Source organism: Lissotriton helveticus, chromosome 8, assembly GCF_964261635.1.
Source record: "Lissotriton helveticus chromosome 8, aLisHel1.1, whole genome shotgun sequence".
NCBI classification, from domain to species: Eukaryota; Metazoa; Chordata; class Amphibia; order Caudata; family Salamandridae; genus Lissotriton; species Lissotriton helveticus.
The window spans coordinates 976,231,796-976,254,624 of record NC_136069.1 but is presented as its reverse complement, the minus strand read 5'-3'; the positions used below and the strand labels follow the sequence as shown (position 1 = coordinate 976,254,624).

General features: G+C 45.0%; 1 protein-coding gene across 1 annotated transcript in view; it reads right to left on the bottom strand.

Moving 5' to 3' along the window:
- LOC144773041 (von Willebrand factor A domain-containing protein 5A-like) overlaps positions 1-22,829 on the bottom strand; it is a 584,045-nt gene that overhangs the window by 130,983 nt on the left and 430,233 nt on the right. The window lies entirely within an intron of this gene.

The following is a 22,829-nucleotide window of genomic DNA, read 5'->3' as shown; positions in this document are numbered from 1 at the left end:
AGATCGGTCTGGCTGAATACACGAAACAAGAACTTAGTGTTTTGCATGCATGACAGCCAGACTCGCTTTTTTAGATGCTACAAACAGGGATGATTCTTTGTATACATATATATCCATCAAACAAACTTACACATGAAGACTGTTGTATTATATCAGTGCTTCACCTGTTCACCTTAAGCAACGTTTGCTGGAGAGACATTTTTTTCTGCTTTCGATGCAAATGTGTTAGGGTAATAGGTACCCATGATCAAAAGGAGAGGGAGGGAAAAATGTAATGACTACACTCTTGATCCCCAGTCAATACTTTAAACAACAGAAGAGTGTAATTACTATAATCACAACTTAGAAGAGCATGAGAAAGAAATGGGAGTACAAAACCAATTAGGTTTGTATAGAAAGCCCTCACTCACCACTAGTTGGCGACATGCTTCATCATAGGTACTGTCGTAATTTGGCAGCAATTAGGTTAGCATTTAGCTCAGCTACACGAACTTTCATTATTAACTTGCCCATGTTTGCGGAGGCCATTTTGTATTTCCTGGCTTCCATTTCCAATGAACATGCTGCCTCGTGGTCAGCATGCCCTTTTTTCCTTTCTCTGTACCAATGACCATTTAAACTTGCCCAGCAACTGGCTATTTTTAGCACTGGTCAAGCTCACGCATGCGTACTCGAACATTTAGATTAGTGATGGTCATCTCTCAGGAATGTTCTCCAAAACTGACCAGCGGTACTAGACTCCTCCCACACGTTGGCTATGTTCCAAAAATGTCCTTATATGTACCTAAACTGTTCAAAAGTATACCGCCTACCCTTTTTATTGCTGTAAACCTGTATAAAAGAGGTCGCGCACCGATGTCCGGTGTGATACTTCTTGCATTACCGAAGGGTGCTGTAGGATTGTACTACCACCCCATGGGGTCTTAATAAACTTGTCTTTTGTATTTCCAGTTTTCGTGCCAACTTCTATTCTACGGTGGTTGAGAGTTTATTGCAGAGTATGTAGATCTGTTGAAACCCAATACCACAAATTGGCGACCACGAAGGGACTCATCGGTGACTCGGATGCCCGAAGGAGTGGTCGCGACGAAGAATTGCAAACTCGCCATGGACACGTACGCTGCCACTGAGTGACCCGAGTCTTGGCACCCACGGTGTTTTTTCCTTTCCTTCTGATCTGACCTTCCAGGAGGCGCCGGTCCTCGACTGAGATCCTGATCGGTTGGGTTGTCGTGCAGTGCCCGTTTGGCTGATTTGATTAAGGAACTTGGCAGTTGGAACCTGGACGTTTGAGAATATTTGGTAAGCTTGTGATTGGTAAAGTAGTCTATTGACACTTACTGTGGCTTTTTGGATTTGTTTGAGTTAGCTAACATTTGGACCTATGATTTGAGTTATATGTGGAGTGCACCTCACATAGGCAGGTATGTAGAGATATTTCTCTGACTTTGTATTTGTTTGAACGGCACACCATGTGTAAAACATATTGAGTGCCATTTTATGTAATATCGCGTTTTCGTGATATTTTGACATGCCTGTTTTAAGCACACTCCGAGGAATGTGCTGTCTTGGAAACGGTACCAGTTATCGATTAAATGAATCTCAGCCGGCTCCCCCAGAGGGGACACCTAATCGTGAAATGTACATAAAATTTGGCCTTCCCCCTATAATGTATAGTACATTATGGCACAAATACACGAACTGACCATGAATTACAATGGCCACGACATGGGTCGTTTGATTTGCGAAAGGTTCAATATGTGGAGCAGTGTTTGTTTCAGCGCAGGTCTAGACTGGATATGTTTGATTGTGTGCGTATGTGGGAGAAAGCGGTGCGTGAACGAATGAAGCGTGAACAAGTCTTGGCGGATAAGGAGCAGCGAAAGGCTGCTCGTGACAAAGCTTTACAGTTGCAGGAAAAAGAATTGCAGGAACAGAAAGAGAGGGAGACTCGAGAACGTAATTTGCAAGTTAATGGTCAATTTCCTATTCGACGTCTTCTTTATCCTGTCCTTACTAATGAATCAGATGATTTTGCATTACTAGATCGTTGCCCGCCTCCGTACGTTCCGCCTACGGCCCCGAATGAGGACTCGGGCGAGGATGATCAGAGGGATAATCGCACCAGGCTAAGTGTTGATCGAGCTGCGGAATTGCGTGAGTTGGCTCGTAAACTTAATATTAATTCTATAACTGTTTCAGAGATTGATGGTCTTATGCGTACGTGGTCTGAAAAAAGAACGATTGTATTTTCTGGATCATTTTGGAGAGGAAGTAGTTGAACGGTTTAGAAAATACACCCCTGAGTTGGAACCTAAGGATATATCAGTTGGTTGTGGTAATTTATGTAAAGGTATTTTTGTTCTTACAGATGCGGATGAGTTTTTCCAGCGTTTGGTTCATCTGCGGGATGAAGCATCACGACTACGGGCGTTGAAAAAGGCATCGGGTTCGCCTGCGTCTGGATCGACGGAAGTATCCAAAGAGTGTCCTATCTTTGAAACAGATAAGAGTGCTACAGTCCATGTTATGCCTATGCGAGAAGCTGCGCCTTTGTATGTTCCTCCTAAAGGGCAAGGTACAGATGATAATAAGTTGTCTGCGGATGCAAAGGGTTATTTTATATATAATTGGGTTTATACGCCTTGGAACAGAACAGATGTTATGGCGCTTAAGAATGCTTTGCCTGACCCTGTAAAAATCCAGCAGCTTTCTATGAAGGAGTGGAAGGCGCTATTTCTTCGTGTGTTATGACATTAGTTGATATTGATCTTTTCTTTGGGTTAATATTGCCCCCTGATATGTGGCGGGCGATTCGTAAGTTTGATGATCGAGCGGTTTTGGGTGCAGATTGGAAGGAATTAGCTCGAGCTGATTTGGATAGGGAACCCGCGTGTAAGCCATGCCAATTGATTTTAGACCTCCCGGAGGCTATTTTGAATAAATTAAAAACACTTGTTCACCCTAAGAAAATAGATTGGACGATGTTGGCTTCTTGCAAACAGAAGCCGGATGAGTCGGTCTCTGACTTTTTTTCACGTTTCGAGGAAGCGTTTCACGATTACAGTGGTCAATTATTAACAGAGGACACAGGCAGGCATTTGTTCGTTGATAAGTATGTGGCTAATCTCCTACCGGAGATTGCAAAACGTTTAAAGACTAGTGAAAGTTCATGGACCACAGCAACCCCTGCTTCTTTATTGACTATGGCTCCGTATTATGAACGACAGGAATTAGAGGCTAAGGAAAGTAGTGATAAGAAAGCAAAGGATTTGAAGACGAAAGTGATGTTGGCTCAGGTTTACGCTACACAGCCGAGAGGGAATGATAGGGGTAGACGTGGATCGTATGGTACGTCTTTTACTCGTTCCGATATTTCTGAGGATCAGTGTGCATACTGTAAACAGTTTGGACATTGGGCTTCAGATTGTCCGGTGCTTCGAGAACAGCGTAATCAGCGTGGTCGAGGAAGTGGAAGGTCTCGGAATAGTTATTCAGGGTCGAGGGGTGGAGCGAATGATCGTGGTAGGTTTGAAGCTAGGGGTCGTGGTCAGGCTGATTATAATACCTTTGATCGACGGAATCAGTATCAGATAGCTGAGGGCGAGTCAACTGAGTCTCAGAATAATACATATGCATAGAAGTGCGTAGGATGGGGTGTGGAATCGGTTGAAGTACCAGTAGATCAAAGGGGTCCATATATATCAGCGCATGTTTTGGGTTCTACTGATCAGTTTCTGGTTGATACGGGAGCTACTCGTAGCGCTCTGTCCAAACACTTGGTTCCAAGGGCTCCCCTGTCTGGCGAAACGATTACATCAATAGGGTTCAATGGAACACCTTCTCTTAGCCCATTGTCTCAGACCCTTACATTTCATATTGATAAGTTTACTGTCCCATGCACGTTTTTGTTATCTCCGAACACACCAGATAATATTGTGGGACTTGATATGCTTAAACATTTTCGAGCAACTATACGCTGTGCCCCTGAAGGGGTACGGGTTATTTTGAATGAGAACTATCCAGAGGTTGAGAGGTTGTGCCTCATGCAGGAGGCCGATGCGTTAGCTTCTCTCCCAAATACTTTGTGGGCTACTTCTGATACTGATGTGGGACAGATGATTATCCCTCCCGTACGTATTACTGTAAAGGAGGGAGTGTCTTTGCCTCGCGTACCACAGTATAAGATCTCCAGAGAAGGTGAAGTTGCCTTGACACTCATTGTAAATGACTTGATTATGGCAGGGGTGGTGGAGGAAGTCCCCTATAATGTTTGTAACAGGCCAGCCCAATTCTTCCGATCCTCAAGAAAGACACAGATACTAAAATCTATCGGTTTATTATTGATTTGAGGGAAATTAATAAGATAGTAGTGCCCCAGTATCCGGTGGTGTCTGATATTACTACCTTACTTACTTTGATTCCACCCACAGCCACTACCTTCACTGTAATCGATTTGAAGAATGCTTTCTTCTCGATTCCCATTCATCCTGATAGCCGATATTTGTTCGGCTTCACATTAAATAACAAATCGTATAGATTTTGTAGGGTTCCTCAAGGCTACACAGAAAGCCCTAGCATTTATAGCCAGGCTTTAAAAAGACAGCTTGATTCTTTCGACTTACAGTCTGGGGTGGCTTTTATTCAATATGTTGATGATATTTTATTAGCAGCAGACACGCAGGAACAATGTGAGGAGAGTACTCTTTCTTTGCTCTCTTTTCTTGCAACGAATAATCACAAGGTTTCGAGGAAAAAGTTGCAATATTGTAGACCAAAGGTGACCTACCTCGGTCATCTTTTGTCTAAGGAGGGACGTGCATTGACATCAGACCGAATTCAAGCAATTTTCGATACACCAGTCCCTTGCACTCAGAAAGATGTTCGTGCTTTCATAGGTTTGACGTCCTTTTGTAGACAGTGGATATTAGGATTTTCACACATTATAAAGCCTTTGTTAGCATTGTTGTCCAAAACGACACCCATTCCCATTGAATGGACAGATGAATGTCAGAATGCTTTTGAACAATTGAGGCAAGCTCTTTGTTCTGCACCAGTGTTAGGTACGCCGGATTATACAAAGATCTTTACATTATATGTTCACGAGAAGGATGGGTGTGCATTGTCAGTCTTAGTGCAGACACACGGAAATAAACAGAGACCTTGTGCGTATTTCTCAGCGGTACTCGACCCTGTGGCTCGAGGACTGCCTGGGTGTTTTCGAGCAGTCGCAGCAACAGCAGTGGCTATACGACAGAGTGAGGGAATAGTTTTGTCACACAAATTGTTGGTGTTAGTTCCCCATGCGGTAGATGCTTTATTGAACCAAACGAAAACACAGCATCTAACTAGCGCTCGTTTAACAGGATACGAGCTAGCGCTGTTGGCGCCGCATATTACACTGAAGAGGTGTGCCACTTTGAACCCCGCTACTTTATTGCCCTATCCTGTTGCTGAGACCCAGAAGGAAGAACATCATGATTGTGTTTTTCTGACTGAAGAACAAACAAAGGGTCGTATCGACTTACAGGATACGCCACTTCAAGATGTAGATGGGGAACTGTGGGTTGATGGATCGTGTTTAAAGTTGCCAGATGGTACGACTTCCGCAGCTTATGTGATCACAACACTTAAGACAGTGATAGAAACAGCACGAATACCGCAAAAATCGGCCCAAGCAGCTGAATTGATAGCCTTAACAAAAGCATGTAAGTTAAGTGCTGGATTATGTGTGAATATCTACACTGATAGTCGTTACGATTTTGGAGTAGTGCACGATTTCGGCCTACTCTGGAAGGAACGAGGGTTCCTGACCTCGCATGGAGTGCATATTATGCATGGAGAATTAGTACGTGATCTCCTGAATGCACTATTATGTCCAAAGAAAGTAGCGATAATCAAATGTAGTGCACATAAGAAGGTGACAGATAAAATAGGACAAGGAAACGCTTTTGCAGATCGCATAGCGAGAGAGACTGCAATGTTACAGAATGTCTCTCCTATGTATGTGGTGAAATCACAGGCTGAACGATGGCATGATGCTAGAGATGAAATATTAGACATACAGAAATCAGCATCTGAAGCAGAACTTGCAACCTGGGCTACAGAGGGAGTGTTGGATGATGAGGGTTGTTGGCGTAGCAAAGATATGGAGAGATGGAAATTGCCTGTCGCTTATTTGCAATCAATGGTTCAAATGACAAATGGGCTGGCACATGTTGGAGCTCTTGCAATTACTAAATTGCTTACACGAGTTTGGGAGCATCCTGAGATTGCCAGCACGGCTAAGAGAGTGGTACAGACCGGTCTGATATGCTTACAGTACAATCCTGCAAAAGGGACTTATACTCCTAAAGGAGGGTCCGTTCCATCTACTGCACCATTCGAAGTACTGCAAATGGATTATATCCAGCTTGAACGCTGTAACAATCTAAAGTATGTCTTAGTGGTGGTGTGTGCCTTCAGTAAATGGATCGAGGCCTACCCCACGAAAGATAATACAGCATTGACAACAGCTAAGGTGTTACTCAAAGAGTACTTCCCACGCTTTGGTGTTTGTAAATTTTTGTGGAATGATAATGGTCCTCATTTTGTTGGGAAAATAGTGGAGTATGTCCTAAAAGGATTGGGAATCGAGCAAAAGTTCCACGCTGTATTCCACCCGCAGTCAGCAGGTCTGGTAGAGAGGTATAATGCAACTCTGAAGCTGAAGTTAGCAAAGATCGTGGCATCCACGTCTTTGAAATGGCCGGATGCCCTGCCCTTGGCATTATTGTCCATTAGATCAGTGCCACATTCTCGATCTGGCCTCACACCTTATGAAGTGGTGTTTGGAAGGCCTATGAACATCTGGGGAGTCCCTAAGCCTCGTTTAATACATGATGTGCCTTGTATAATGATGAACGATTATTTGGCACGATTAACAAATGATTTACTTTCTATTCATCAGCAGGTTCGAGAAGCGCTCCCAGACAATTCTATTGGAGAGGCTCATGATCTTCGTCCTGGAGATTATGTAATGGTCCGAGCGTTCGAGAGGTCCAGCAGTTTGGAGCCGAGGTGGCGTGGCCCTGAACAAGTGTTGCTGGCAACTCGGACGGCTGTGCGAGTCACGAATAAGAAGCGGTGGGTGCATTCCACTCACTGTCGTCGTGTCTCCCCGGATCTGGTGAATCCTGCGGTGCTGTCTGATTATCGAGACATCTTGGAGGTAGAGAAGAGCCCAGCTACTACGCCTAACGAATCAGAGGGAGCCTTCCCGGACCACACTGTCTCTGGTGGAGCGAAATATAACCTACGGCCAAGAAAATAGTTTTTTTTTTTTGCGAGACTGGTTGAGTTACCGTTCTGAGGTTTGTGAAAACGGAAGCCGAGAATATCAAGGGGGGGGATCAGTTCTGTCCAGTGTAGCGACACCCGTCTTGAATCTCGGAGAAGAAACCAGCGGCAACCTCAGTTCTCAGCACTCATTTTTATTTCTTAGCTTTGTTTTGAAAATTTTGTTTTGTGAACCATGGCACCTGCTACAACGAGAAACAGAAAAATTCTTGGTGCTGTGCTTTTTGTTATGACCATAGTGGTAATAGCAGTAATAGCTTAGATCGTAGAACGATTGCTTCCTGTACGAGAATATTTACTGCCTACCACTCCAAGCCCATCTGAACATTTTCATTTCACTCTGCCTTATCATGAAGAGAGACATAGACAGACTTATTTAAATAACAGCTTCATTCAAATTCTACATCATACCCATAATATGACGAACACTTTGAACTGTTGGGTATGTGGAATGTTGCCTGGACATCAGAAAAAAGGAGGAACTCCACTTATTCCTCTTCCGTTCTCTCATAATGGTTCTTGTAATGCTTGGTATACTCTTCTCTTTACCTTGAGATGGCCAACAAAAGGTGGACTACTTTTCCGACTCAATAAAGTTTGTTATAATGATAGAGATGGTTACCCGCAGGCAGAAGGAACTAAATTTGAATGGGAAGAATATCGACCGGACAATGTATCTACACCTCGTATTTTCACTAATCAAAGAATTGCAAATATGTCCAGTTTATATGTGATTACAGTTATTGATACCAGAGCTGACTTGTGCGTACGAAATAAAGGTACTATTCCGGTAGGGAAAAGCTAATGTAATACTACTCTCACATTTGACACACCAAATGGTATTGCCTTTGTAGCCTCACGCAATACTTATTTTATTTGTGGAAATAAGGGATACCACCGTCTTCTCATTGGGTGGTTAGGAACTTGTTACATATCTTTTGTACTACCCCCTGTATTTATTGCCCCACCTATGTATCATAACGATTTTGTATAATACCATGATTTTATATTAAACAGGGTTAAGAGAACATTAGAGATTGATAATATTGATCAGACTGACACCTCCTTACAGCAATATGTAGATTTCAATGTAAGCCTGTTTTCTTTTGTTGGTGCTGCCTTAAATAGCAGGAAAATAAGACGGCTAACACGTGTTGTGGAAGCTGTTGCTAACGAAACTGCTTCTGCATTAGGGAACTTGACTGAAGAACTTCAAATGACTAGGATTGTAACGCTCCAGAACCGAATGGTTCTAGATGTAGTATTAGCTGATCATGGAGGTGCATGCCGCATTATCGGTAGTAGTTGTTGTGTGTACGTCCCAGATAATTCGCCTTCTGTGTATGATGCTATTTCTAAATTGCACAAAATTGCTGCTGAAATTCATCCTGAAAATGGAACATGGACATTCTCTGACTGGTTCTGGACTCTGTTTAGTACTTGGGGTTGGAAACTATTAACAATCCTATGTATGATCATTGGAATACTCTTCTTCCTTTGTTTATGTATTCAATGTGGCCCTACCTTATGTTCTGTATGTATTACTGCCTGCATTCCATCCAAGCGAGCTATTGCCAAAAATGAGCAAATGATTAACAAAGAGATAGCAAATTTAATGTTGATTAATACTGATGATGAGTATCCTGACTACTTTCATTATGAGGTAGCTTCAGCTAAATGCTAAATGGGCCATCTGTCGTAATTTGGCAGCAATTAGGTTAGCATTTAGCTCAGCTACACGAACTTTCATTATTAACTTGCCCATGTTTGCGGAGGCCATTTTGTATTTCCTGGCTTCCATTTCCAATGAACATGCTGCCTTGTGGTCAGCATGCCCTTTTGTCCTTTCTCTGTACCAATGACCATTTAAACTTGCCCAGCAACTGGCTATTTTTAGCACTGGTCAAGCTCACGCATGCGTACTCGAACATTTAGATTAGTGATGGTCATCTCTCAGGAATATTCTCCAAAACTGACCAGTGGTACTAGACTCCTCCCACACGTTGGCTATGTTCCAGAAATGTCCTTATATGTACCTAAACTGTTCAAAAGTATACCGCCTACCCTTTTTATTGCTGTAAACCTGTATAAAAGAGGTCGCGCACCGATGTCCAGTGTGATACTTCTTGCATTACCGAAGGGTGCTGTAGGATTGTACCACCACCCCATGGGGTCATAATAAACTTGTCTTTTGTATTTCCAGTTTCCGTGCCAACTTCTATTCTACGGTGTTTGGGAGTTTATTGCAGAGTATGTAGATCTGTTGAAACCCAATACCACAGTACATCTAACAAAAGGTTCAGGGGGAGAGATCAGTGAAAACTATATATGATCACACATATTCAGTAAAAGAAAAAAGAATCAGAGAAACAGAGATAAACAGTGGTTAAAGAAGCCCTTTTAGACGGTATTACTGATATCAAAGTTCCATATTTATTACATATAATACAAGAATAATTATAAAAAACAGAAATGCTCAAATGGAAATTTGCTTGAGCAATATTTATCTTGGAATTAAAATTAGATCTGACCAGCTGGTATGGACGCGGAATGATCCTTTTTCCTTGAATTTCTACAGTCGCGAATGAATGAGGCGAGCAGTTGGTTAAAGATTTGGAGCCACTGCCTTGACACTAAGAAGTTATCTAGATGTAGCATCTTTTTCCACAATCTTTGTTTTCCAAAGCACGTATGTACGACCATAAATAAAGATTGGTCAGATCTAATTTTAATTCCAAGATAAATATTGCTCAAGCAAATTTCCAGTCCTGAAGATGACCGCACAATAATATAGCGGTCGAAACGCCGTTGACGCTTTTCTGTGGCCCAAATTGAATTAAGGACACAATACTCATGTTTATGTTGTTCCTTTACTCCAATATGTAATGGTTTTGTTTGCCACCTGTCTGGTTTGTGATATACGTTTCCCTTTATTTACAGAGAGAGGCGGCTGTCTAATATTATCGTTATGTATGTCACATTATACACCCTCTCTTCCACGTCCCGAGCTCATCATGACGGTAACTAGTAAATTCGGTCACATTAACGTAAGGTTGCACGCAAACGCATCTCTTCCTCAAACTGCAACTGCACATTCCTATGGTCAAGCCGATTCCGAGAAACAAGCCCCCGTTTACCAAGACACACGACCAATTCCGAGAAACCAGCTCCTGTTTGCTAAACACATGACACTATACATCCTGTCACGACCATTTCTCCTTTTCTTATCTAAGGAACCAGCCTAGGGTTATTTCTCAACTCTCTGCCTCTGCCAGGACTTCCTCGTGATTATGACACAGTTACGTCGTTACTGCCATGATCTCTGTATGATTGCCACTTTTTCTAACTGAATATTACCCAAGGGAAGCTCCTTCCTCTTTTTGATGTATAAATGCCATGTTTTCTGTGATTAAAGTAGAGACTATTCCCGAGCCTCCTTATGTGACGGAGCTCTCCCTTAACTCGAGTTACTGAATAAAGACCCAGAATTCTAACCACCACGGACTCTGCTCTTCATGCTTGACCTTATTGATAATATAGAAATTCCGATCAAGGTAAATCACTAAAATATTTACCACAGCAAATTGGCGCCCGAACAGGAACTTCCCTTTCTCTCCACACGCCGGTGATGCGGACCCGAACCTGTCTCTCCAGACATCGACGGACTTCCAAGTGCACACTGCAGGGTGTTCCTGCATGAACTCCTTCGTGTCGAAGAGGGACCGAGCAGCGGCCTAGCCATCCACACGAGGCAGTGAGGACAACAGCGGAAGTCTCGACCCAGAGCCCGAACATTGTGAAGTTGCTGAGTCCGAGGTCTTCAGAACCCCGACAAGCCCCTGATCAAGAGCGCAGCGCGACAAGTCCAGTGACCTGGTTTCCAAGGTCTTCAAGTTCTCTGCACCTCGGTGAGTACTGCTGGGGGTGTATCAAGACGGGTTCTGATTTTTTTCAGAGCACGGTCAAGACGGGTTCTGATTTTTCAGAGCACGGTCAAGACGGGTTCTAGGTTTCTAGAAAACGGTATGTTTGTACTCTGATACTCAGGGTATATCAAGTTACCAAGTATAAATTGTTTATTTATTGACGAAAATGCCTTTGTTTTCTAAATTGTGTAAACTGGGTACCCGGAAAGGGTTACTGGAACAATCTGTACCAGTCCCCCCGAAGGATACTCCTGGTTACTTCATGTATACGAAATATGGAATTGGTGCCATCTTGTATTTGGATCTTTGGGAGGGTTACACTAAAGATTTAGAGATCGCGATTAGATGGCCAAAGAGTGGCACATGGGATTTGAATTGTATCATGGAAGTTGAAAAGAAATGTTGGGAAAAGAAAGCAAGACCCTCGATGTTAGAGAGTGTTGAAATATGGCTAAAGGATGCACATTGAAGGGAACAGAAAGAGCAAGGGAAAGTGGAGAAAGCAAATAGAATGTCAGAAGAAAGTAAGATGAGAAAGTTACAGGATCAGAATGAGGATATTTGTTTTGAACAAAAGAAAAGGGAGGTCTCGGCCTCCGTGACGGGTATATATCCCGTCCTCTCGCAAACGACAGGGTCCGATGGTAGTTCAGACCCTAACATCCCCACAGCGCCTCCACGTCCTAAGGTTCCTTCTGTACCCGAAGACTTCATCACTACCTATTTAATGGAACCACCTCCTGCTTATACTAATCAAATAGCAAACAGACGAGTAGTTACCCAGACAGAACCCATCCCTGACACTTCGGGTAGTGTTCTACCTATGTTAGAATGTGAATATGACCCTACTCGAGGGAAAGGCCCACAAGCAGATGTCTCCTATCGCTTACGAGAAGCTCTAGAAAGCATACGGGAGGTACCAAATATCACAAATTGCCTAAATAAAATTTACGAGGCTCTCCGAACAGGAGAAGATTTAGAAGTCCTACAAGAGGCTATTAAAAATAGACGTATCGCTCATAGAAAATGCCTCTCACGATTTATGATTACCTGTTTCATCCGCATGATCTCAGGTGCGGGAAAAAGGGTTCCCGACGACCTACTTCAGCTAGATCAAGCAGTGGTAGCTGGAAATTATAATAAAATAAAATAAATAGATCTCTTCCTTCCTCTCTTTACTAGTAAGGTTTCTGACTCACACCAGAAAAATGGCTCTACCCAGGAGATCGAGAATGAGGGCACAGACTAAGACAGGGAAGAAGGAACTGCTTTCCAAGAAGCAGTACACTCCCGTATCCCTCGATCCCTAGGTAGCGGACAACTCAGGAATAAGACTAAAAAATTGTCAGCTTCTTCAGATAGATTGTTCCAACAGATACAGGAAGCCTTGGATGATTGGATGGACGACGAGCCTCCACTCACCACACAAGAAAAAGAACTCGCTCGATCAAGCGCTCATTGGGTGTCTCAATACTCTATATACGACCCTGACATAGTTGCTCAAATGTTTTTATCACTCCCTATGACATCTCAAAGACTAGCCAGCATATATATGGTTCAGCACCTCATTACCTTGTACGAAGACACTGGCTACCCGCCCAAAATGTTACGTCCCCTCTTACGGGATTGTCTAGAAGGGAGGTGGGTGGCAAGGGGACAAGAATTCCTCAATATTTTCCTGGATCAGCGACAACGTTACGTCCAATGCTTTTCTGATACATATGACTTAAATCCCCCTCAGTTCGGCCAAGGTCAATTTCCCCTACGAGAAGTACACCCAGTCATAGATTCTGCAGGAAAACTACGACAGACATTTGCCTATACTCCCTTGACAAAATTAGAAATATTAAAGGTGAAGAAAATGGTCCCTTCTCATGAAAAAGATCCTACAGGATTCCATAGGGAACTAAAAGATATTCTCCAAATGGGCTCCTTTACTTATAAGGACCTCAATATACTCCTCAAAGTCCTGCTACCTCAAGGAACATACGACAAACTAAAGGGAAAGGATTGGGAGGTTGAAGGGAAAAAGGTAGCATGGGCAGATTTAGAAAAAGAAGACACTACTCGTGATCCTGGACAAGGCCTGGGACCTCTGGTTCTGGAACTCCCTCGCCTTCTCCCAAAAATACTCTCTCAGTTGTTGGCCACTAAGAAAGAAGATTGGGATGCTATCTCCGCATGCAAACAAAAACCAGATGAGGATTTAGGGGACTATTACACAAGATTAGAGAAATGTTTTCTTATCAATAGCGGCCTCTCTTCAGGTGGAGACGCCTATAGTCGATTATTTGTCTCAAAATTCGTAGAAAATGCTTTACCTATGATCAAAAATAGGGTATTAAAAGTTTAAAGCACTTGGCAAGCTAGTTCCCCTTCACAAGCACTTCAGATGCTCCAGTATCATCAGAACAGAATAAGGGACGAACAAGAACAGGAGAAAGAAGGACAAAAGATACTAAAATGAAGGTATTGGTAGCACAGAATAATACAATTCCTCAGACCCATACGCAAACTCCAGTATCACAAGAAAGAGTTACCTGTAATTATTGCAAAAATCCTGGTCACTTTGTACGTGACTGTCCAGTCTTACAACACAATATTGCTACTGGTAAGACACAACCTCGCACCTATAACACTCGTCCCTCTACTACAACATCAGCTACCCCAACTGATACTAAGTTAGCGACACAACTCTATCAGTATCCAGTGTCATCCTATCCTGAATCCCCCATGATTTCATGAGACAGCTGCGAGGAAAACGATAGTCGTCCACTGATTCCGGTCCCGGTTCACCAAAAGGGTCCCTATGTACATGCTAAACTCCTAGGTAAAGAAACAAAATTTCTGATCGACACCGGGGCTAGTAGGACGACAGTGCAACACAACGAAGTTCCAAAGGTACCCCTCTCTGGCTCAAATAGTATTTCCTTGGGTTTTTCAGGTACACCCGTCATCAACAAAGTTTGTGAACCAGTATCACTTCAGGTTGGCCCTCTTACAACTTCCACCGATTTGGTACTTACAAAATCCTGTCCCGAAAATCTCCTTGGCATCCAGACGTTATAAGAACTGGGTGCTGTAATATGCTGTTCCCCGGAAGGGATCCGACTATTCCTCCGAGATTTCAAAGGTCACTACACCACACGAGAATTAGATGTCAGATTAAGGGACATTCCTGTTACATTATGGGCTACTGATCCAACAGACGTAGGATTCATGGATATTACACCACACCTAGTGACATTGAAGGAAGGTGTTGTCCTACCACGTGTCCGACAATACAAGTTACCTCCAGATGCGGAGAAAGCCCTTATTCAGATTATCGATGACTTGATACAAAAAGGAGTGGTCAGAGGAGTACCTTCCAACATATGTAACTCGCCAGTTCTGCCAGTCCGGAAGAAAACTGATGATGGTGCGCCACCAGTCTACAGACTCGTGGTTGACTTACGTGAACTCAATAAATGTGTGGTACCACAATACCCTGTGGTCTCAGACATCAGCACTCTGTTAACAGCTATAGATCCTGATGCCACACATTTTACCGTGATTGACCTTAAAAATGCATTTTTCAGTATACCCATTTACCCAGACAGTCAGTAGCTATTCGGATTCTCCCTACAAGGTCGTAGTTTCTGTTTCACAAGAGCTCCTCAAGGATATACAGAAAGTCCCAGTATCTACAGTCAGGCACTTAAAAGACAGTTAGACGACATTGTTCTGCCCTCCAATACGACATTGTTACAATATGTTGACTACTTACTGATCACCGCACGTTCCGAACCAGAATGTGAACAAGCCTCACGAATTGTCCTAATGTTCCTTGCACAACATGGTCACAAAGTGTCACCCTCTAAATTGCAATTGTGTTTACAGCAGGTGGCATACTTAGGACACCTGCTGTCAAAGGAGGGTAGCGGTACAAAAGGGGGTGGTGATGGACGGAGTATCTGAATCAATCAAACACTCACACCCAGTCAAAAGATCTGGGTTTAATCCATCACCGTTCTTTAGCCCACTCTGCCACCCCAGTTCAGACATGGCTATATGCAAATCAGTCTGACCCTGTGCCTCATGGGAACAGTCCAGCCCGAACTGCCAAGCCATGTCTTCCCTGGACCGGAAACAAGCTTCCGAGGACCAGTTTCTGGCATTCCAGCCGTCTTCAGCCCGGCTTGCTTGAATCCAGTGGCAAAGTGAGCAAGGGACTCACGTCTGAGCATACCCTGCCACACTTATGGCGGCCAAAAGTGGTAAAAAAGGGGGTGGTGATGGACGGAGTATCTGAATCAATCAAACACTCACACCCAGTCAAAAGATCTGGGTTTAATCCATCACCGTTCTTTAGTCCACTCTGCCACCCCAGTTCAGACATGGCTATATGCAAATCAGTCTGACCCTGTGCCTCATGGGAACAGTCCAGCCCGAACTGCCAAGCCATGTCTTCCCTGGACCGGAAACAAGCTTCCGAGGACCAGTTTCTGGCATTCCAGCCGTCTTCAGCCCGGCTTGCTTGAATCCAGTGGCAAAGTGAGCAAGGGACTCACGTCTGAGCATACCCTGCCACACTTATGGCGGCCAAAAGTGGTAAAAAAGGGGGTGGTGATGGACGGAGTATCTGAATCAATCAAACACTCACACCCAGTCAAAAGATCTGGGTTTAATCCATCACCGTTCTTTAGTCCACTCTGCCACCCCAGTTCAGACATGGCTATATGCAAATCAGTCTGACCCTGTGCCTCATGGGAACAGTCCAGCCCGAACTGTCAAGCCATGTCTTCCCTGGACCGGAAACAAGCTTCCGAGGACCGGTTTCTGGCATTCCAGCCGTCTTCAGCCCGGCTTGCTTGAATCCAGTGGCAAAGTGAGCAAGGGACTGACGTCTGAGCATACCCTGCCACACTTATGGCGGCCAAAAGCGGTACAAAAGGGGGTGGTGATGGACGGAGTATCTGAATCAATCAAACACTCACACTCAGTCAAAAGATCTGGGTTTAATCCATCACCGTTCTTTAGCCCACTCTGCCACCCCAGTTCAGACATGGCTATATGCAAATCAGTCTGACCCTGTGCCTCATGGGAACAGTCCAGCCCGAACTGCCAAGCCATGTCTTCCCTGGACCGGAAACAAGCTTCCGAGGACCGGTTTCTGGCATTCCAGCCGTCTTCAGCCCGGCTTGCTTGAATCCAGTGGCAAAGTGAGCAAGGGACTCACGTCTGAGCATACCCTGCTACACTTATGGCGGGCAAAAGCGGTACAAAAGGGGGTGGTGATGGACGGAGTATCTGAATCAAAAGATCTGGGTTTAATCCATCACCGTTCTTTAGCCCACTCTGCCACCCCAGTTCAGACATGGCTATATGCAAATCAGTCTAACCCTTTTGACTGGGTGTGAGTGTTTGATTGATTCAGATGCTTCGTCCATCACCACCCCCTTTTGTACCGCTTTTGGCCGCCATAAGTGTGGCAGGGTATGCTCAGACGTGAGTCCCTTGCTCACTTTGCCACTGGATTCAAGCAAGCCGGGCTGAAGACGGCTGGAATGCCAGAAACCGGTCCTTGGAAGCTTGTTTCCGGTCCAGGGAAGACATGGCTTGGCAGTTCGGGCTGGACTGTTCCCATGAGGCACAGGGTCAGACTGATTTGCATATAGCCATGTCTGAACTGGGGTGGCAGAGTGGGCTAAAGAACGGTGATGGATTAAACCCAGATCTTTTGACTGGGTGTAAGTGTTTGATTGATTCAGATGCTTCGTCCATCACCACCACCTTTTTTACCGCTTTTGGCCGCCATAAGTGTGGCAGGGTATGCTCAGACGTGAGTCCCTTGCTCACTTTGCCACTGGATTCAAGCAAGCCGGGCTGAAGACGGCTGGAATGCCAGAAACCGGTCCTTGGAACCTTGTTTCCGGTCCAGGGAAGACATGGCTTGGCAGTTCGGGCTGGACTGTTCCCATGAGGCACAGGGTCAGACTGATTAGCATTTAGCCATGTCTGAACTGGGGTGGCAGAGTGGGCTAAAGAACGGCGATGGATTAAACCCAGATCTTTTGACTGGGTGTGAGTGTTTGATTGATTCAGATGCTTCGTCCATCACCACCCCCTTTTGTACCGCTTTTGGCCGCCATAAGTGTGGCAGGGTATGCTCAGATGTGAGTCCCTTGCTCACTTTGCCACTGGATTCAAGCAAGCCGGGCTGAAGACGGCTGGAATGCCAGAAACCGGTCCTTGGAAGCTTGTTTCCGGTCCAGGGAAGACATGGCTTGGCAGTTCGGGCTGGACTGTTCCCATGAGGCACAGGGTCAGACTGATTTGCATATAGCCATGTCTGAACTGGGGTGGCAGAGTGGGCTAAAGAACGGTGATGGATTAAACCCAGATCTTTTGACTGGGTGTAAGTGTTTGATTGATTCAGATGCTTCGTCCATCACCACCACCTTTTTTACCGCTTTTGGCCGCCATAAGTGTGGCAGGGTATGCTCAGACGTGAGTCCCTTGCTCACTTTGCCACTGGATTCAAGCAAGCCGGGCTGAAGACGGCTGGAATGCCAGAAACCGGTCCTTGGAACCTTGTTTCCGGTCCAGGGAAGACATGGCTTGGCAGTTCGGGCTGGACTGTTCCCATGAGGCACAGGGTCAGACTGATTTGCATTTAGCCATGTCTGAACTGGGGTGGCAGAGTGGGCTAAAGAACGGCGATGGATTAAACCCAGATCTTTTGACTGGGTGTGAGTGTTTGATTGATTCAGATGCTTCGTCCATCACCACCCCCTTTTGTACCGCTTTTGGCCGCCATAAGTGTGGCAGGGTATGCTCAGACGTGAGTCCCTTGCTCACTTTGCTACTGGATTCAAGCAAGCCGGGCTGAAGACGGCTGGAATGCCAGAAACCGGTCCTTGGAAGCTTGTTTCCGGTCCAGGGAAGACATGGCTTGGCAGTTCGGGCTGGACTGTTCCCATGAGGCACAGGGTCAGACTGATTTGCATATAGCCATGTCTGAACTGGGGTGGCAGAGTGGGCTAAAGAACGGTGATGGATTAAACCCAGATCTTTTGACTGGGTGTGAGTGTTTGATTGATTCAGATGCTTCGTCCATCACCACCCCCTTTTGTACCGTCAAAGGAGGGTAGGACACTCACACCTGAAAGAATTCAACTCATTTTTAACATTCCTATCCCTAAGACACAGAAAGAAGTCCGTGCCTTTATCGGCCTCACTTCCTATTGTAGGCAGTGGATTCCCCAGTTTGCCTATTTGGCCAAACCCTTGATACAATTAACGACCTCTGATTTTGCAACCTCCTCTCCATTGCCATGGACACCTGATCATACATTTGCTTTTGACACCCTTAAACAAGCATTATGCTCTGCACCTGTCCTAGCTACACCAGATTATGCCAAACCGTTTGTCCGCTTTGTCACGGAACGGGAAGGTACAGCCTTGTCTGTGCTCACACAAACACTGGCCAATAAACATCGTCCCTGTGCTTATTTTTCCAGTACTCTCGACCCTGTTGACAAGGCTTGCCTGCCTGTTTAAAATCCGTTGCAGCTACGGCTCTGGCAATTCGACAGAGTGATTCCATTGTCCTAGGACATCCTCTTGAAGTACAAGTCCCACATGCAGTAGAATTACTTTTGAATAGGACACAGACAACACTTGACCATAGCTCGCCTCACAGGTTATGAAGTTACATTATTCCAACCCCACATTATCATCAAGCGACGCAATATCCTCAACCCAGCTACACTATTACCCACTGTTCCAGTAGACAACTAAACCCACGACTGCCTAGAGGTAGTCGAACTAGTCACAAAGCCCCGGTCTGATCTTGTAGATGTACCTTTAAATGCACCAGAACACACACTGTTTGTAGACGGTTCCTGTATGCGCCTCCAATCAGGCGAACTTTCTGCAGCTTATTCTGTCACTACAGAAAATACAGTCCTCCTGGCAGCTAGAATACACGTGCATTCAGCCCAAGCAGCAGAACTCATTGCTCTTACACAAGCATGTGAATGGTCCAAAGGAAAACAAGTCAATATCTACACCGATTCGCAATACGCGTTCGGGGTAGTCCATAATTTTGGTACCCTATGGAGGGAAAGAGGTTTCCTAACCTCTCATGGAACTAAGATACAACATGGAGATCTTATTCTTTAGCCACTAGAATCAATACACAGACCCACAGAAGTAGCTATACTGAAATGCAAAGCTCACACAAAGGTCATAAACTCTATCACTAGAGGTAATGCTCTGGCAGATGCCACAGCTAAATACGCTGCTCAGACAGGAACACTGAACACTGAAATTTCCATCAAGACTGTCTATCCAGTTATCGACCCTACCAAAGATGTAGTAGACATCCAAAACCAAGCTACAGAGACCGAAAAGAGGAAATGGGGAGAAGAAGGAGGTTCTCACACAGATCAGGGTTGGGTAACAAAGGATAGGTCCAAATGGTTTCTCCCTGACATAATGGTTCCTGTAATCATAGAAACTGCTCACGGTCCTGCACATTCAGGAGAAAAAGGGATGTTAGACAGTCTAAATTTGATATGGTATAACAAGCACCTACGTTCAGCGGCTAAACAAAAAGTACGAACCTGTATGATTTGCTGTCAGTTCAATCCAGGAAAGAGTGTCTCAGTTGAACAAGGAGGGTTCCATCCTCCAAACCACCCCTTCGAAGTCCTCCAAATGGACTACGTACAAATGGAGAGATGTCGGGGATATAAGTATGTCCTCGTAGTAGTCTGTACCTTAACCCGGTGGACTGAAGCATACCCCGTCCCAGACTATGGTGCCCAGATGACAGCTAAACAATTGGTGAGGGAATTTTTTCCTCAGTATGGGTTGCCAAGAGTCATATATTCTGACAATGGACAACCATTCTCCTCCAAACTGATGGAGGCTGTTTCCTTACTGTTAGGATACACCTGGAAATTCCACTGTGTCCGACACCCCCAAGCCGCAGGTCTAGTTGAACGGCATAATCAAACCTTGAAAACCAAACTGGCTAAAATCTGTGCTGACAAGCAAATAGACTGGGTTACAGCCCTTCCGGTTGCTCTCTTCTACATGCGAATGGTGGCACATTCCTGGACGGGTCTGTCACCCTATGAAATCACATTTGGGAGACCTCCGAATATCTGGGGTGTCCCATCCCCTAAAAAGTTAACTGACATTGATTCTAATGTACTGACAGATTACCTAGCTTCCTTGATGTCTGCTCTACGTTCTTGTCGTTCACAGGTGGCTGCAGCCTTTCCAGACAAAACAACCCCCGAGGAACACGCCATACAACCTGGCACGTGGGTCCTGGTGAGAAACTTTGATCGCGCCAGCCCCCTTGAAAGAAGGTGGACGTCTCCCAAGCTGGTGCTACTCACAACGAAGACTGCCGTCAAGGTTGAAGGACGAAAAGGGTGGCTCCACGCCAGCCACTGCATGAGATTCTTCGGACCCACTCCTACTGACTTTGTTGCTAACCCCAAGGACATTGACATCGAGACAACAGACCTTGTTTCACCCCTTCCTGAACTTTCCCCCCAAGAAGAGTACAGATCGCGGCTGCGATCCCATCAGAAACAAGCTAGGGACATTGCATCTGACCTCAACCTACCGGTGGCTATTTAAGTCCAGGACGAAGTTTTGGTGAAGCGGTTGCTGGGAAGTGTCCGGCCACGTATGCAAAATTGACTCAGACTAGCAGACAACATATGGAGAATTTATTTTAAAATGTGAAATTATTATGTAACAAAGTCTCTATCTTCCTACTCTTTATGATTTCTATCTTTTGTATCATGGCTTGCCTAGGTTGGTTCCTTCATCTAGCTTTCCCACCGTCTTCCCCCACACCTTCGAACAACACAGCTATGCATTCACACGTAGATCTTCCTCCATATCTCGAGAACAGAAGAAAGGAATTTTTCAATAACACTTTCACTCCATGCTCCACCAACATCAATTGGTTATTAACAAAACCAACTGTTGGGTCTGTGGTTTAATGCCACACTCCATACACGGAGGAATGCCTTTATCCCTCTCCCTTTTGGCTATGCTGGATCTACCTATGCACTCTCTATGATATTCTCCGCTTCTGTTAGAAACATTCCTGAGACCCAGACCAAGAACGCTAGTACCTGGAAAGAGATAAAAACAAAAACAGTACGAGCCGTCGAAAAGATGGTAACTTTCACAGCGACATGGGGACGAGCAGACAATAGTGAAAACACCAGTTATTCGCTCTTTAATGATACCATCTCCTTTAGGGAAACATTTTCAGTCCAGAAGAGACCGACAGAACAGGGAGGATGGGCTGTGCCCCATAAGGGCCTATTCTGCGTAAGAGGAATGGGCAAGGGTCAGAAAATGGGAGACAGTGAGTGTAACAAGACATACACCCTACCTGATCTAAATTTCCCAACGATGGCCACTGCCCCCAACACCTATTTTATCTGTGGACCTCACGCACGCACTTGGCTACCTCAAGGCTGGTCCAGGAAGTGCTACATTGCATTTCTACTCCCCCCTACCTACACCGCCCCAGCAGATTACCATCTAAGTGACCCTCCGACCGTAATTAATAGACGGCGAAGGGGGGCCATAGATGCTGAAGATACAGCGGACCAAGAGGCTGGCGATTTCTTTAAAGGAGTCATCCCAATCTGGGGGCCTATGATCAACAGCCGCCACATAAGACAACTGACTCGTGTAGTCCAGGGAGCCATAAAACGAAACAGCTGGTGCATTAAGTAACATCACCGCTGAGATGGCTGCCGACAGACTCATGACGTTGCAGAACCGCATGTTCTAGATATCATTTGGCCGACCGTGGTGGCGTATGTGAACTGATCGGGTCCAGCTGCTGTATATTTATTCCAGATAATGCACCCTCTGCGTATTCCGCTATTTCCCGCCTTCATATACTTTCCAGAAAACTAGATGCAGACACTGATGCCTGGTCCCTGACGAGTTGGCTCTGGGGCCTCCTGTCCTCATGGGGATGGAAGGCGCTTACAGTTATAGGTCTTGCTCTAGCCATTCTCTTCACCTGTTGCCTCTGTATTCAGTGTGGTCCAGCACTCTGTAGTTTCTGTATCACTACCTGCATTCCCAGACCCCAAACTCGAAAGATAAAGAAGGAAAAAATTATGTTACAGGAACAAGTGGACAACCTAATGAACATAGAGGTAGATTAGGACAAAACAATCTTAAAAGGGTATATTATGGAACAAGGAGGGAATGTGGAAAAAAAGAATATTATCGTTATGTATGTCCCATTATACACCCTCTCTTCCACGTCCCGAGCTCATCATGACGGTAACTAGTAAATTCGGTCACATTAACGTAAGGTTGCACGCAAACACATCTCTTCCTCAAACTGCAACTGCACATTCCTATGGTCAAGCCGATTCCGAGAAACGAGCCCCCGTTGTAACCACCCCCACTTCTGGTCAGACCAATTCCGAGAAATAAGCCCCCGTTTACCAAGACACATGACCTATTCCGAGAAACCAGCTCCTGTTTGCTAAACACATGACACTAGACATACTGTCA